The sequence below is a fragment of the Sciurus carolinensis genome, chromosome 13 (assembly GCF_902686445.1).
Source record: "Sciurus carolinensis chromosome 13, mSciCar1.2, whole genome shotgun sequence".
In the NCBI taxonomy this organism is placed as follows: Eukaryota; Metazoa; Chordata; class Mammalia; order Rodentia; family Sciuridae; genus Sciurus; species Sciurus carolinensis.
In genome coordinates this window covers 30,762,569-30,778,019 of record NC_062225.1, presented here as the reverse complement: position 1 = coordinate 30,778,019, position 15,451 = coordinate 30,762,569, and the positions used below count along the sequence as shown (strand labels likewise).

Genomic DNA, 15,451 nt, shown 5'->3' with positions numbered 1-15,451 from the left:
GTTCCCAGGGGCCCGGACCTACGTCCTGGGCCTGGGAGCCTCACCCTTCGCAGGCGAGTCTCCTTAGGCTGCCTCTCCCAGAGAATCTGCCCGCAGTCCTGGAAACTTCGCTCCGCCCCTAGGCGTGTCTCTGTGCGGCTCTTCCAGCAAGAAGCCACCTAGCTCCTGGGACCCTGCTCTGCACCTAATTGCCTGGCTATGCGGCCCCTCCTCTGAGCCGCCACCTGGAGCCCCGTACAACAGCTCCGATACCCAGAGACCCGCCACACACCTTCTCCTCCGGACAGCGGCCGGGTTTCCGACGCCGTCACTAGGAGCCCAAGCAACTCACTTCAGGTCTCCTCCTCCCGCCAACCGCCCATAGCCCTAGGCAGTCACTCCAAGTGCAAGTGACCCACCCTGTTCCTCCTCCTCCTCCTCCGGTAGCCCCCCAGGTGTTCAGGAGTGGTCACTCCTAGACCAAGCAACTCACCTTGCTCCTCCTCCAGGCAGGCACCCGTGTTCAGGAGCAGTCACTTTTAGTCCAATCAACTCACCACTCGCCTCCTTCTCTGGCAACCGCCTGTGGCTCTGATGCAGTCACTTCTAGACCAAGCAACTCACCTCGCTCCTCCTCCAGGCAGGCCACCGGTGTTCTGGAGCGGTTGCTCTGAGTTCAAACAGCTCGCCACGCAGCTCCTCCTCTGGCAACCGCCTGTTGCTCTGATGCAGTCACTCCTAGGTCAAGCGACCCGCTGCGCTCTTCCTCTTCCTCCGGGCAACCCCCCGGTGTTCAGAAGCAGTCATTCTCCGTCTAAACAGCTCGCCACGCAGCTCCTCCTCAGGCAGCCACCCAGAGCCCCAGTGGTTGCTCCGAGTCCAAGCACTGTGCTGAGCCGCCTCCTCTACGATGATCCCAGTTGTCCGTGTTTACCACTCCAGCGGGGGGAGGGGCGTCTCGCCAAGCAACTCTACTTCACAAAGTTCCCTGCGTTCCGGGGCTACTGCCCCATCCGGGATGCCTCTCCAATGGGAGAAACTCACCCAGTGACTTTGAGTTGGTCCCAAGTCTCTCACTATCTCCTCTTTTGATTCTTGCGTCCTGGAGCAACGTGAAATGCAGCCGACCTCTAGTCCGCCATCTTGAAACCCCTGTTGTTGTGTTTTTTAAGTAGAAATCTAGCTTGATTAGAATCTCTGAAATCTCAGGCCAGATTGTTAGCAGCCTACCTCATACATGGGGAACTCAGTGTGGTCAGACATTAGGATGCAATTTACTTACTGAATTTGAAGTTTTTCTATTATGCATTTTGTTCCATGTTTGGGGTTTTGCTATTGTTTTCCTTTGAACATAGTTGCTCTAGACTTCTTTCATTGTTTCCCAGTGGGAAAAGGGCATGTTATTTTTAAATCAGTTTTAGTCACTTTGTATTCCTGCCATGACTGCTAGAGTCTTCAGGGCATGTTGACATTAAGAAAGAGACTTCCTGTATGCTAGTTGTGTCTTCTATATTTTATGACTCTAAACTTTGCCTATTTCTTAATCTCTAGAGTCATCAGAGAGCATTTTTCTCACTTGATTTAAAGTTTATAATTAATATATGTGGGGGTACCTTAACTAAATAGCAGTTAGATCTGTGTGTGTGTGTGTGTGTGTGTGTGTGTGTGTGTGTGTCTGGCCTGGGTGTCTGGCCTATACCCCAGTTGTGCTGGGGCAGCAGGATAAGTTACCAAAAGATCAAAGAAAATACCCAGAGACAGCATGAAAGAGATCAGGTTTGTTGAAAATAGCATTGAGGAAGATCTAGTAGCAATGGGCCGGACAGGTGCTTCTTGAGAAACTTCACTGGTGATAGGCTGGTTAGTGCACCAGTTTCACAAGGTATCTCTGGGTGCTTCAACAGAAAATTGTGCCTTCTGTCCCTCACGATGCTTTGTCCAGGGGCATTGACCTGAATGAGCACATCCCTCTCCCTGCTGCTCTGACTTGAATCAGCTGCTGCAGGGAAAGGAGTTTTATAAACGTTTTATAGTGAAGCAATGATATCATTAATTTACTTTTTTTTTTTTTGTCCTTGTATGACCAGCATTCCAAGGAACATCTGCCTTGAAGCACATGCAAGAAAACAACTTTCTACAGATAACACCAAAATGTCCTGGTTCCCAGTATACATGAGAGAAAGTCAGTGGCCTGGGTAACAATAGCTATCTAGGCATTCTAGCACAGAGCAGGCTCTCAAAGCTCCCTGGGCTTTCCTAGATCCTCATGAACTGAAAAGGGCCTTTCAGGGACATGATGTTACTGTTCTCCTTTCTTTCTTTCTTTCTTTTTTTTTAAATATGGAACGCTTCTGGAATTTGCATGTAATCCTTGTGCAGGGGCCATGCTAATCTTCTCTGTATCCTTCAGATTTTAGTATATGTGCTGCTGAAGTGAGTACTTGTTTTCCTTTCTTAAAGGATGGTACAGTGTATATTTTTGTATGTTTTAATTGACAGAAAACTTTGCATATTTTCCTTATACATGACATGATCTGTATATATAAATTGAGGAATGGTTAAATATAGTTAACTAACAAATACATTGTCTTTTATTGTTGCCATTTTGTGGTAAGAGTACATAGCATCCACTTTCTTTACATTTTTTAGGAATGTATCATCTTTAACTGAGTCACCTTGTTGTGTTTGCTATTTGAAACCACATTCATGAACCAGGAGAGCATTATGTTAAGTGAAATTCAATAGGCATAGACAGATAAACACTACATGATCCCACTCATGTGGAATCTAAAAAAGGTGATCTCAGAAATTGAGTGTAGAAGGTTATTACAACACGCTGGGGTATTTAAGGGCAGAAAGAGGATAGATAGAGGTTGGTCAACATAACTGCAGTTAAATTGCTGGAATAAACTTTAAGTGTTTTGTGTGTTTTTTAAATCAAAGTGAATGGTGGACTGCCTTTTTGAAAATATGTTTTTAGAGCTTCCTTCACATTCCTGAAAAGGTGAAGAGTTTTTGTTTGGTTAAGTTATTACATTGCTAATGTATTTTGCCTACACAGTGGGATCAGTTTTGGTATTCTCTTACATGGGTCCAAAGAAAATAAATGCAGAGTCACGTAGTACTTACACAACCGTGGTATACCACATTGCATACTTACACATTTTTTTTTTCCTGATAGTGAATGGCAGACTTAATTGCAGGCTTAATGAAGCTAGGAATGTTAGGTGATTGCATGTGCTGTAAGGTTAAGGGTACCAAAAAAGAGGTTGTAACAAAAACACAAAAATGTCAGGGTTAGAATTTTTTAATGGAGGATATAAGAGGAAATTTTCTAAATAATCTTAAGTTTACCAAGTGAACAGGCATGCACTTGACTGGAACTTTAGCAGTAACACCACTTTTTGTGTCTCTCTCTGGATAATGGCTTAATGATATGTAATCTGCCTTCCTTTATTATCATGCATTCTCTTTTATCATAGACTAAATTATGATTTTTATAATTATTTATTCAGAGTTCAAATGTGTCATAAACTTGTTCTGTGGCCTTTATAAGTCCTTATGTATTAATGTTAAGATATTTAATTCATTAACATGAGCAATCTATTTGGTCCAAAAACATACTCTTTCCATGTAGGGTCTTACAAGAAAGAATTGGACAGATCCAGGAACAAGTCTTGAGTATAATGGATTAGGTCCAATACTACCTTAACAAGCACCTTTGATGTGGAATTTATGAGAAAAACAAGCTCTTGCATGATTACTTAAAAGCATGTTCTTTGATTGTTATGAGGTTATTCAATGGTTGTATATAACGTGTGAAAAAGGTCTGGAAAAAATACTTTGTGAATGAGTGTATATTTTGTATTATTTTAAAATTTTACACACTGGAGCTTGACACCTTGTTTTACATGTTATTATACTTCTGGCAACCAGCATGAGCTCAAGAAAGTTTCCAAGTTTCTGTGAGAGAGCTGTTTTCCATCTTTTTAAAATGAATTCAGCATCCCTGGGCAGCCACAGCTAATAAGGGAGTTCTTGGTAGTGGTAACACAATCTATATTAGCATTTTCAGATAATCTTTGACTATTTGGTGTAATAACTGATGCCTGTCTAGTTTCCTAAAATTAGCTTGAGCAGATATGCCCTTCTTCCCATTTCTTATTCATAATGTCAGCTACTTTCATAACAGCTGCATTTGAAATATATTCATCTTGTCATAAAAAGCAAATCTACCATCTATTGATGAATGTAAGATAGTGAGGAGGTTTGATGGTATTCATAGACCATATCATGCTTCTTTTGAGATGTCTTTGCCATCAGAAAATAATGTGAATAGTTTGAAAAGGTTCACTGACAAATCTCTAGCCTGTTACTGAAATGTAGTTTATCTCTCTGCTCATATTGATTTTCATAAAGAGAGCTGAAGTTTGAGATATACTTAATACTTAGATTTTGCCCTTCTGTAAGAACTATAAATGTGACTTTTAAAAACTTTTCAAATATTAATTGACATATTCTGAAAATGTGTTATTATCATGAATTTTAAGTATGCTTTCAAATATAATTCAGTAGTATTGCATCCTATATGTGAATTTTCTGTTTTGCATTTTACAGGAAGAATGATGAAGCCAAAGTGATGTGAAATAAAGTTTTAATCTTTATCTAAAAGGCAGTTTTCAATCTATCAAAGTGATACATAAGGAGAGAAGTTCTGGAGTTGAAGCACTTCTAGAAATATGATTATTTTTAAAGAATATTTTATTTTTCTTTCTTGTTTTATTCATGAAATTAAGGAATGAAAAAAGCTGATGTGCAAAGCTTCAAATAAAACCAAGATATTGATCAATGTAAGGCTGAGAATATAAAAGTCTTTCCAAATAATGTGTGTTTTTTGTTTCCTATCTTTCCCCAAAGCACACTCTCAGATGTAAATTAATTATATCTTTAGGATTCATTTTGCCCATGATACAGCATAATACTATAAAAACTAGATTCATTACAGTAAATAAAGTTTGCTTTTTATAATGCTTTAGATATCAATAAAGTTAGCTTCTTTCATTCTGCATGATAACATATCATGCATTAATCAAAACAAAAAACATTGTAAATCAACCCAAATGACTTAAAGTAGATTAGAAAAAAGACAGAGGTCAAAACTTATTGTGCATTGCAAATTAAAATACATCTCCTTACCTTCTGGAGTTTTTTTAGAAATGTAACCATATTGATGTCAAGTGGTAGACATTTTTGTAAAATAAATTTTAAGGAAAGGGATGATATCACAAAGATTTTGAGATTCCTATGCAATTTGAGATATTAGAACCTTTAATACCACAAATGGCTTGTACATATCCAAGATAGTCATCTAGAAATATGTCTAAAATTGAAATGTAGTGGGAAGAGGGAGACTGTTTAATACAGTTCAGCTCTATCATTACTTGTACCTTAGCCAGATTGGTACTTGCCATCTTTATTCTGTGTTGTTACAAGCCTTAAAAATAATTTTTTGAGTTCTTTGTTTTTGGGGGGGATGGGTAGGTTACTATTGACTTTATGAGTTTTTTGAATTATATTCTCAAATTTTCCCATCTGACTTCCAAATCACTATAAATATAATCTAAAAGTCATGAAATTAGTGAATTTTAACACTCCCTAACTTTAATTGAAATTTTTTTTGTTTGCTATTATTAGATGTTTTGATGCTATTACAGTTCACTTCAATTTTGACCATAATCAGGCAGTGTCTCTTATTAAAGAAAATTAAATATGTTTTTTGTTCATTCACTTGACTCTAACCACCACCATCACTGTAAACTCTTCCCCAAATGAAGTAACTGCTGCTGTGGGTTTTCTCCAGCTGTACAAATAAACTACACAGTTCTTTAATAATTAGTCCTCACAGAAAATGACTTTTGAGCAACACCTCACTATATGCCTGTGGTCTAATTATTTTAATAATTCATGACACAGAAATTTCGAAGAATAAAGATACCTAAATAGAAGATCTATTTTTTTTTTCTTTTCTTTCACTACATCAGCTTGTATTCTTTGTAGACCACAGATATCTGTTGTTAGCATAGTGCTTTATTTTAAAAATATTCATGTTGTTTGCTTGGTTGAAGTCTTTTAATAATTTCCTATTGCTTTTAGAATAAAGCCAAGTCTTTAACATAGTGATAAAGTTCTGCATTATTTGATCTGATCCAAACTCTTCAGAATTCTCTTTTATCTCTCTATTCCTCTTAGTACATTCTAGCCCCATCCTGAATCTTCTGTTTATTTATTTATTTTATTTTTATTTTACTTTCCCATCTACTACAAGTCCTTCTTCCTTCTTCTCAGAACCTCTAAACCCAACCTCTCAACACAACTTTATCCTTTGTAGGGGTTATCTAACGGTTGCCTTTCCTGTCCCAGAAAAAGACAAAGTTATTGTCCTGAGCTATATATCACTATACCTTATTGTCATTTTGTTTCATAATATATAAAGTTATACTTGAATAAAAGCTCCAAAATAGCAGGCTTTAAAAATTCTAATTTTTTCATGACTATATATTCAACATGTATCTCTTACATATGTGACTGAATCTTGCTTTATTTTATATATATTTTGTGTTTATTTATTTTATATCTGTCTCTTACTCCAGATTATAAACTCTGTGATGGGGCTTATCTGTGATTGTTTTCATCACATCCAATAAAGTACCTGGCACATAGTAAACTTTAAACAAATTATTGCTGTAATTGTCATCTCTACTGGAGCACATGAAAAAAAGATAAGATATGAATTGAGGTTTTAAAAAGATTCAATGGAAAAGTAAAAGACGAAACTGTTTATCTGAGTTAATTCCCAAATTAAGAAGATGTCACAAGACAACAATTACTTTCAGATATTAGTTGAAAACTACCACTATTACTATTAAGAAAATTTTGGAACAAAACATAAATTGAGGAACCTGCCCCCCACCTTTGCTGTGCTGACTCGGGGCCTGTGCTGCAGCTCCCTAGTGGAGGGTGGAGAAGCATTTTGAATTATTCCTGAGGGTGTGGCCACCATCATTGGAAGGGTGGCTCCCTTACTGAGACACATACAGGAGACTTGAGACCCTATGACAGGTATCTCTATTTACTCACTTACATCCTACACCCTTCCCCATCCTCTTTATTCACCACTAGAAATACTGTAAATAATAATCAAACTCATCCTGTTTATTACAATGATGTTAAAGTCCTTATAGGGGCTATCTGGTTCAGGGCTGCATTTCCTTGTATTGTGTGCTGCTTATATTGATCTCCCCTTCAAAGAAGAGGTACTATAAAACTGCAGGGTTACAATAAGCCTGCGAGGGGGAAGCCTCATCCTCTGATTTTCACTGTTAGAGAGGAATATATAGAAACAATATGAAAAAACTGGGGAAGAAAGTGTCCCTAACAAACCAAGATGCTATTGTGATAGAATTCAATGACAGCATGGCAGTAGAAATGACAGAAAAAGAGTTTAGAATCTGTATAATTAAAATGATCCGTGAAGCAAAAGATAAGAGAACAAATGCAGGCAATGCATGATCACTCCAATAAACAGTCAAAAGAGCAAATGCAGGAAGCAAAAGAGCTCTTCAATAAAGAGATAGAGATTCTGAAGAAAAACAAAACAAAACAGAAATACTTGAAATGAAAGAAACAATAAACCAAATTAAAAACTCAATAGAAAGCATCACCAACAGAATACATCTTGTGGAAGACAGAATCTCAGACAATGAAGACAAAATATTTAGTCTTGAAAATAAAATTGAACAAACTGAGAAGATGTTAAAAACTCATGAAAGGAACCTCCAAGAATTATGGGATATCATGAAAAGATCAAATTTAAGAATTATTGGGATTGAGGAAGAAACAGAGATGCAAATAAAAGGAATGAACAACCTGGTCAACTAAATAGTATCAGAAAATTTCCCAAACCTGAAAAATGAAATGGAAAATCAAATATAAGAGGCTTACAGCATGCCATGTGCACAAGATTACAACAGATCCACACCAAAGCACATTATAATAAAAATACCTCACATACAAAATAAAGATAGGATTTTAAAGGCTACAAGAGAAAAGCATCAGATTATTTGTAAGGGGAAACCAATATGGATATCAGCATATTTCTCAGCCCAGACCCTGAAAGCAAGAAAGGCCTGGAAAAATATATTTCAAGCTCTGAAAGAACATGGATGCCAACCAAGAATCCTATATTCAGCAAAACTAACCTTCAGATTTGATGATAAAATAAAAACTTTCCACAATAAACAAAAGTTAAAAAAATTTATAAATAGAAAGCCTGCACTAGAGAACATTCTCAGCAAAATATTTTGGGAGGAGGAAGTGAAAAACAATACAAGTCAGCAAAGGGAGGAATTTTCCTAAAGGAAAAGCCAATCAAAGGAGAAACCAAGTCAAGTTAAAAACCAAAAATAAGCCAAAATGACCAGGAATACAAATCATATCACAATAATGACCCTGAATGTTAATGGCCTAAACTCAACAATCAAAAGAAAGACTGGCAGATTGGATTAAAAAGAAAGACCCAATAATATGCTGCCTTCAAGAGACTCATCTCATAGAAAGAGACATCCACAGACTAAAGGTGAAAAGATGGGGAAAAAGATACCATGCACATGGACTCAGTGAAAAAGCAGGGATCTCCATCCTCATATGAGGTAAAGTGGACTTCAAAACTACATTAGTCAGCAGGGATAAAGAAGGACATTTCCTACTGCTTAAGGGAAGTATAAATCAGCAAGATATAACAATTTTAAATATTTATTCCCCAAACAATGGAGAATCTATGTATATCAAACAAACCCTTCTCAATTTTAAGAATCAAATAGATCAAAACACAATAATAGTGGGGACTTTAACACACCACTGTCACCACTGGTAGATCTGCCAAACAAAAACTGAACACAGAAACTATTGAACTAAATAATACAATCAATGATGTAGACTTAATGGACATTTGCATAGTATTTCATTCACCATTGAGTGAATATACTTTCTTCTCAGCAGCTTGTGGATCCTTCTCCAAAAGAGACCATGTGCTATGCCACAAAGAAGTCATCAGTAAATACAAAAAAGTAGAGATACTACCTTGTATCCTATCAGACCATAATGGAATGCAAATAGAAATCAATGATAAAATAACAAACATAAACTACTCCTATACCTGGAGACTAAATAATATGCTATTGAATGATGTAATGATAACAGAAGACATCAGGGAAAAAATTAAAAAATTCTTAGAGGTAAATGAGAATGATGACACAACATATCAAAATCTCTGGGACACTCTGAAAGCAGTACTAAAAGGAAAGTTCATTGCATTGAGCTCATACATTAAGAAAATAAAAAGTCAACAACTAAATGACCTAACATTACATCTCAAAGCCCTAGAAAAAGAACAGGTCAACACCAAAAATAGTAGAAGACAGGAAATAATTAAAATCAGAGCTGAAACCAATGAAATTGAAATAAGAGAAACAAATCAAAAAGTTGACAAAACAAAAAGTTGGTTCTCGAAAAGTAAACAAAATTGATAAACACTTAACCACACTAACAAAGAGAAGGAGAGAGAAAACTGAAATTACTAGAATTTGTGATGAAAAAGGAAACATCACACAGACACCATTGAAATACATAACATAATTAGAAATCTATACTCCAACAAAATAGAAAATATCAAAGACATTGACAAATTTTTAGAGACATATGATCCTCCCAAACTGAGTCAGGAAGAATATACAATTTAAACATATCAATTTTAACCACCAAAATAGAAGAAGCCATCAAAGCCTACCAACCAATAAAAGGCCAGGACCATATGGATTCTCAGCTGAATTCTGCAAGAACTTTAAAGAAGAACTAATACTAATACTCCTCAAAGTATTCCAGGAAATAGAATAGTAGGGAACCCTTTTAAACTCATTCTATGAAGCTAGCATCACTCTGATACCAAAATCAGACAAAGACTCATCAAGGAAAGAATACTTTAGATCAATATTCCTGATGAACATAGATGCAAAAATGCTTCACAAAATTCTGGCAGATTGCACACAAAAACGTATTAAAAAGATAGTACACCATAATCAAGTGGGGTTTATACTAGGTATGCAAGGTTGGTTCAACATCCAGAAATCAATAAATACAATTCATCACATCAATAGACTTAAATTTAAGAATCATATGATGCTGAGAAAGTGTTTGATAAAATACAGCATCCCTTCATGCTTAAAATACTAGAAAAAATAGGAATAGTAGGAACATACTCAACATTGTAAAGGCTATTTATGCTAAGCCCATGGCCAACATCATTTTTAATGAAGAAAACTGAAAGCATTCTCTCTAAAAACTGGAACAAGACAGAGTTGCCCTCTTTCACCACTTCTATTCAACATCATTCTTGAAACATTAGCCAGAGCAATTAGACCAAATAAATTAAAGGGATATCAATAGGAAAAGGAGAACTCAAGCTGTCACTATTTGCCAATGATATGATTCTATATTTAAAGGATCCAGAAAACTCCACTAAAAAACTTCTAGAACTAATAAATAAATTCAGCAAAGTAGCAGGATATAAAATGAATATGCATAAATCTAATGCATTTATATTCATAAGTGATGAATCCTCTGAAGGAGAAATTAGGAAAACCACTCCATTCACAATAACCTCCAAAAAAAAAATATTTTGGAATCAATCTAACAAAAGAGGTGAAAGACCTCTACAATGAAAGCTACAGAACATAAAGAAAGAAATTGAAGACAACCTTAGAAGATGGAACCATCTCCCATGTTCTTGGATAGGCAGAATTAATATTGTCAAAATGGCCATTCTACCAAAGGCACTATACAGATTCAATAAAATTCCAATTAAAATCCCAATGACATTCCTCATAGAAGTAGAGAAAGCACATGAACTTCATTTGGAAGGATAAGAGACCTCAAATAGCCAAAACAATCCTGAGCAGGAAAAGTGAAGCAGGAGGTATCACAATACCAGACCTTAAACTATACAACAGAGCAATAGTAACAAAAACAGCATGGTACTGGAACCAAAATAGACAGGCAGACCAATGCTACGGAATACAAGACACAGGGACAAACCCACATAAACACAGTTACCTCATACTGGACAAAGGAGCCAAAAACATACAATGGAGAAAAGATAGCCTGTTCAATAAATGGTGCTGGGAAACTGAAAATCCATATGCAGTAAAATGAAATTAAGCCTCTATTTCGCACCCTGCAAAAAATTTAACTCAACATGGATCAAGGACTTAGGAATTAGACCAGAGACCTGCACCAAACAGAAGTAGGCCCAAATCTTCATCATGTTGGCTTAGACTTCCTTAACACGACTCCCAAAGCACAAGAAATCAAAGTAAGAATCAATAAATGGGATGGACTCAAACTAAAAAGCTTTTTCTTAGCAAAGGATACAATCAAGAACGTGAAGAGAGAGCCTACAGATTGGGAGAAAATCTTTTCCACATGCACTTCAGATAGAGTATTATCTCCAAAATTTATAAAGAACTTACAAAACTTTACACCAAAAATACAAAGAACCTAATGAATAAATGGGCCAAGGAACTGGACAGACACTTTACAGAAGAAGACATACAGGTGATTAATAAATATATGAAAAAGTGTTCAACATCTCTAGTAATTAGAGAAATGCAAATTAAAACAATTCTAATATTTTATCTTACTCCAATTAGAATGGCTATTATCAAGAACACAAACAATAATAGATGTTGGCATGGATGGGGGAGGAAAGGCACACTTTTACACTGCTGGTGGAGTTGCAAATTGGTACACTCTGGAAAGCAGTATGGAGATTCCTCAGAAAACTTGGAATGGTCCCATCTTTTGACCCAGTATCCCACCTCAGTTTATAACCAAAGGACTTAAAATTAGCATACTACAGTAATGCAGCCATATCAATGATTATTTCAGCTCAACTCACAATGGCTAGATTGTGGAACCAACCTAGATGCCCTTCAACAGATGAATGGATAAAGAAGCTGTGACATAAATACACAATAGAATAATATTCAGCCATAAAGAAGAATTATATTATGGCATTTGTAGATAAATGGATGGAATCGGAGAATATCATGCTAAGTGAAATAAGCCAACCCCCCAAAACCAAAGGCTGAATGTTTTCCCTGATAAGTGAATGATGATATATAAAGGGGGTTGGTGGTGAGGAGTAAGAGAAGAATGGAGGAACTTTAGATTACTTAGAGGGAAATGAGAGGAAGGAGTGGCTGGGGGTATGAAAAATGGTGGAATGAGACGGACATCATTACCTATGTACATGTATGATTGCACAAATGGTATGAATTTACATTGTGTACAACCATAGAAACAAAAAGATATAACCTATTTGTGTACAATGAATTGAAATGCAGTCTGTAAAAAAAAAAAAAAAAAAGACATAGATTGGCAGATTCATTTTGAAAAAGAGACCCAATCACATGCTGTCTTCAAGAGACAATCACCTCATTGGACTGAAGGTACAAGGTTGGGAAAAAAGGTATCATTCACATGGACTGTGTAAACAAGCAAGGTTTTCCATCCTCATACCAGATAAAGTGAATTTCAAACCAAAGTTAGTCAGAAGGGATAAAGAAAGACATTTCATACTTTTAAGGGAATCATATTTCAACAAGATATAACAATTCTAAATATTTATGCCCCAAACAATGGAGCATCTACATACGTCAAACAAACCCTTCTCAATTTCAAGTATCAAATAGACCACAACACTATAATACATGGTGACTTTAACACACTTCTCTCACCACTGGATAAATCTTCCAAACAAAAACTAAACAAAAAAACTATAGAATTCAATAATACAATCAATAATTTAGAATTAACAGTCATATAGAGAGTATTTCATCCATCATCTAGTGAATACACTTTCTTCTCAGCAGCACATGGATTCTTCTCTAAAATAGACCATACATTATGCTACAAAGCAACTCTCAGCAAATCCAAAAAAAAAAAAAAATAGAAATATTACCCTGAATTTTATCAGATCATAACAGAATGAAACTATAAAATAAAAATAAAATAAAATAAAAAATAGAAGCTACTTCAACAGCTGAAGACTAAATACCATGCTATTGAATGACAAATGAATAGCAGAAAAATAGAGTAGAAGAATAATATTATGGCATTTGCAAATAAATGAATGGAATTGGAGAATATCATGGTAAGTGAAATGAGCCAAGCCCAAAAAAACAAAGGCTGAATGTTTTCCCTGATATGTGGTTGATGATATATTGTGGGTGGGGGATGGGAAGTAAGAGAAGAATGGAGGAACTTTAGACTATATAGAAGGAAATGAGAGGTAGGGGCATATAAAAAATGGTGGAATGAGACAGACATCAGTACCCTATGTACATTTATGATTACACAAATGGTGTGACTCTACATTGTGTACAACCATAGAAACGAACTGATGTACCCCATTTGTGTAAAATGAATCAAAATGCAGTCTGTAAAAAATAAAAAAAAAATAAATTGAAATACAAAATAATCTTCAAGCAGTATTGAGAACACTTACATAAAAGTTTATTTCCCAAAGTAAACAGGGAGCAAAAGCAAAGAAAGATGTTAGAAAAAGAATGCACAAATACCTTGTCTAAAATGCCAGTCAACAAGTCAACCCTCCTTCTTTCCTTCTTCTTGCTTAAGATCCATCCAGAATGTCACTTGAAATAAAGTCATCATATAAATGTGGACAGTGTAGTTATTGCACATCTTGTAAACTGTAAAGTGAATGCATGTGTGTGTGTGATATACTGGAATAAATATCATATATTTTAATCTAAAGATAACTAGATATATGAAAAATTGGTCTATTTTTGAATAGATAAAAATTAGGGAAAATTAAAATGTACAGAAATAAATTAACCAGAGGTAAATTTAGTGCCCCAAATTTTGTGTTTTGTTTATTTACTTTTTAAGATATGTGTTTTAAATTTGATCTGAGCATCCAAAGATAAAAAACAAACAAAATAATATGGTGAGGTATAATAAGACATTGGTCTTAGTGTGATGATATAAAGACTTTTTCAACAGTTGGGTAGGTATGAGAATGAAGATTCAGTTCTTTGGTAAGATCCTGGAAATAATTATGTGAGGTTTCCAATTCAAACTATATTCACAAGAATTGGTGGTAAACAGAAAGGAAAAAGAAGGAATATTATTATGTAAATTTATCTATGACTTAAAATCTTACAAAATTGCTTAAGTCAGTAACTTTTAAGCACTGTTTTTCAAAATGTTAATAGTATTATTATGTCATCTATTTGTATCTTTAGAGAGTTAGCCAATTGCTTAATGATGTCATTATTGTGACAATAAAATTACATCATTAAACTTGAGAAAATTTCTTTATTGGCAGTAACAGTCTCACATACAGCCAGTTCATCCAAAAGGAATTTCGAATAATCAAAATAAAATACTAAACACAGGAGGCTTCTCAAATATGCAAGCTTTCATACTATTTAACATTATTATTTCATCTGTCAGGACACTATTGTTGCTGGCATGGACGCTCAGGTTATGTAAAAGGGCAGGTCTTATATAAAAGTGCTATTAATACGAATTATAAAATAATGCACAGACTCTAGTTGTTACCAGTTCTATTTAATTTAGTTGAGATGGATAAAATGCAATAGAAGTTGAAAACAGCCTTATATCTTTCCTGATAGATGTCTGTGTTAGGTGAAGGAGAAAGTTACAAGATTTAATAATGGTATACCCATGTTGAAAGCCTGTTAACTCCTCATGGAAAACACAGCTTCAGCATTTTTAATCATATTTATTAAACAGCCATATGTTTCAAACATCTGGGATAGACACATGACAAGGAATCATTCAAATTTGTATGCAATTTCATTGCTATTTCAAGCAGTGCATGTCACCAAGGTGCTCCATCCATCCATCCATTCATCCATTTATTACAGAGTCTTTGCATTTCTCCTTTATGCCACTGACTGGACTGTGTTCGGTTATGAGTTTGTAGCAGTTGAAACTTTTTTCATATCTCTTACAAAACATACAGGCCAATAGATCAAATAAGTTCATGATTTTGGGGTAATTACTATGTACCAGGCATTGTGGAAAATGTTCTACATAAATTACTTTAGAATTTTCATAGTAAACCCTGTAGTGTGACATTATGTTTTACGCACGTTTTCTTATTTAGGAATATTACAAGTAGAAAAATCAAGTCCACTGTGCCTAAGCTCACAGAGTTAGGACATGTCAAGTCTGTGATTGAAATTTGAGTGTTTAGATGCTGAAGTGCTCAAAGTATTTCACTTCATGCTTGCTGTTTGATGGTAAATCAAATAGAACCCATGACTCTGAGATATTTCCCCCAAATCTGATTTAGTCAAAATGATGT

General features: G+C 35.4%; 1 non-coding gene across 1 annotated transcript; it reads right to left on the bottom strand.

The window, feature by feature from the left end:
* Positions 1 to 2,313: 2,313 nt before the first annotated feature.
* Positions 2,314 to 2,420, bottom strand: LOC124963782 (U6 spliceosomal RNA). Its single transcript, XR_007104818.1, has one exon. It is a non-coding gene; the product is annotated as a U6 spliceosomal RNA (small nuclear RNA).
* Positions 2,421 to 15,451: the final 13,031 nt, after the last annotated feature.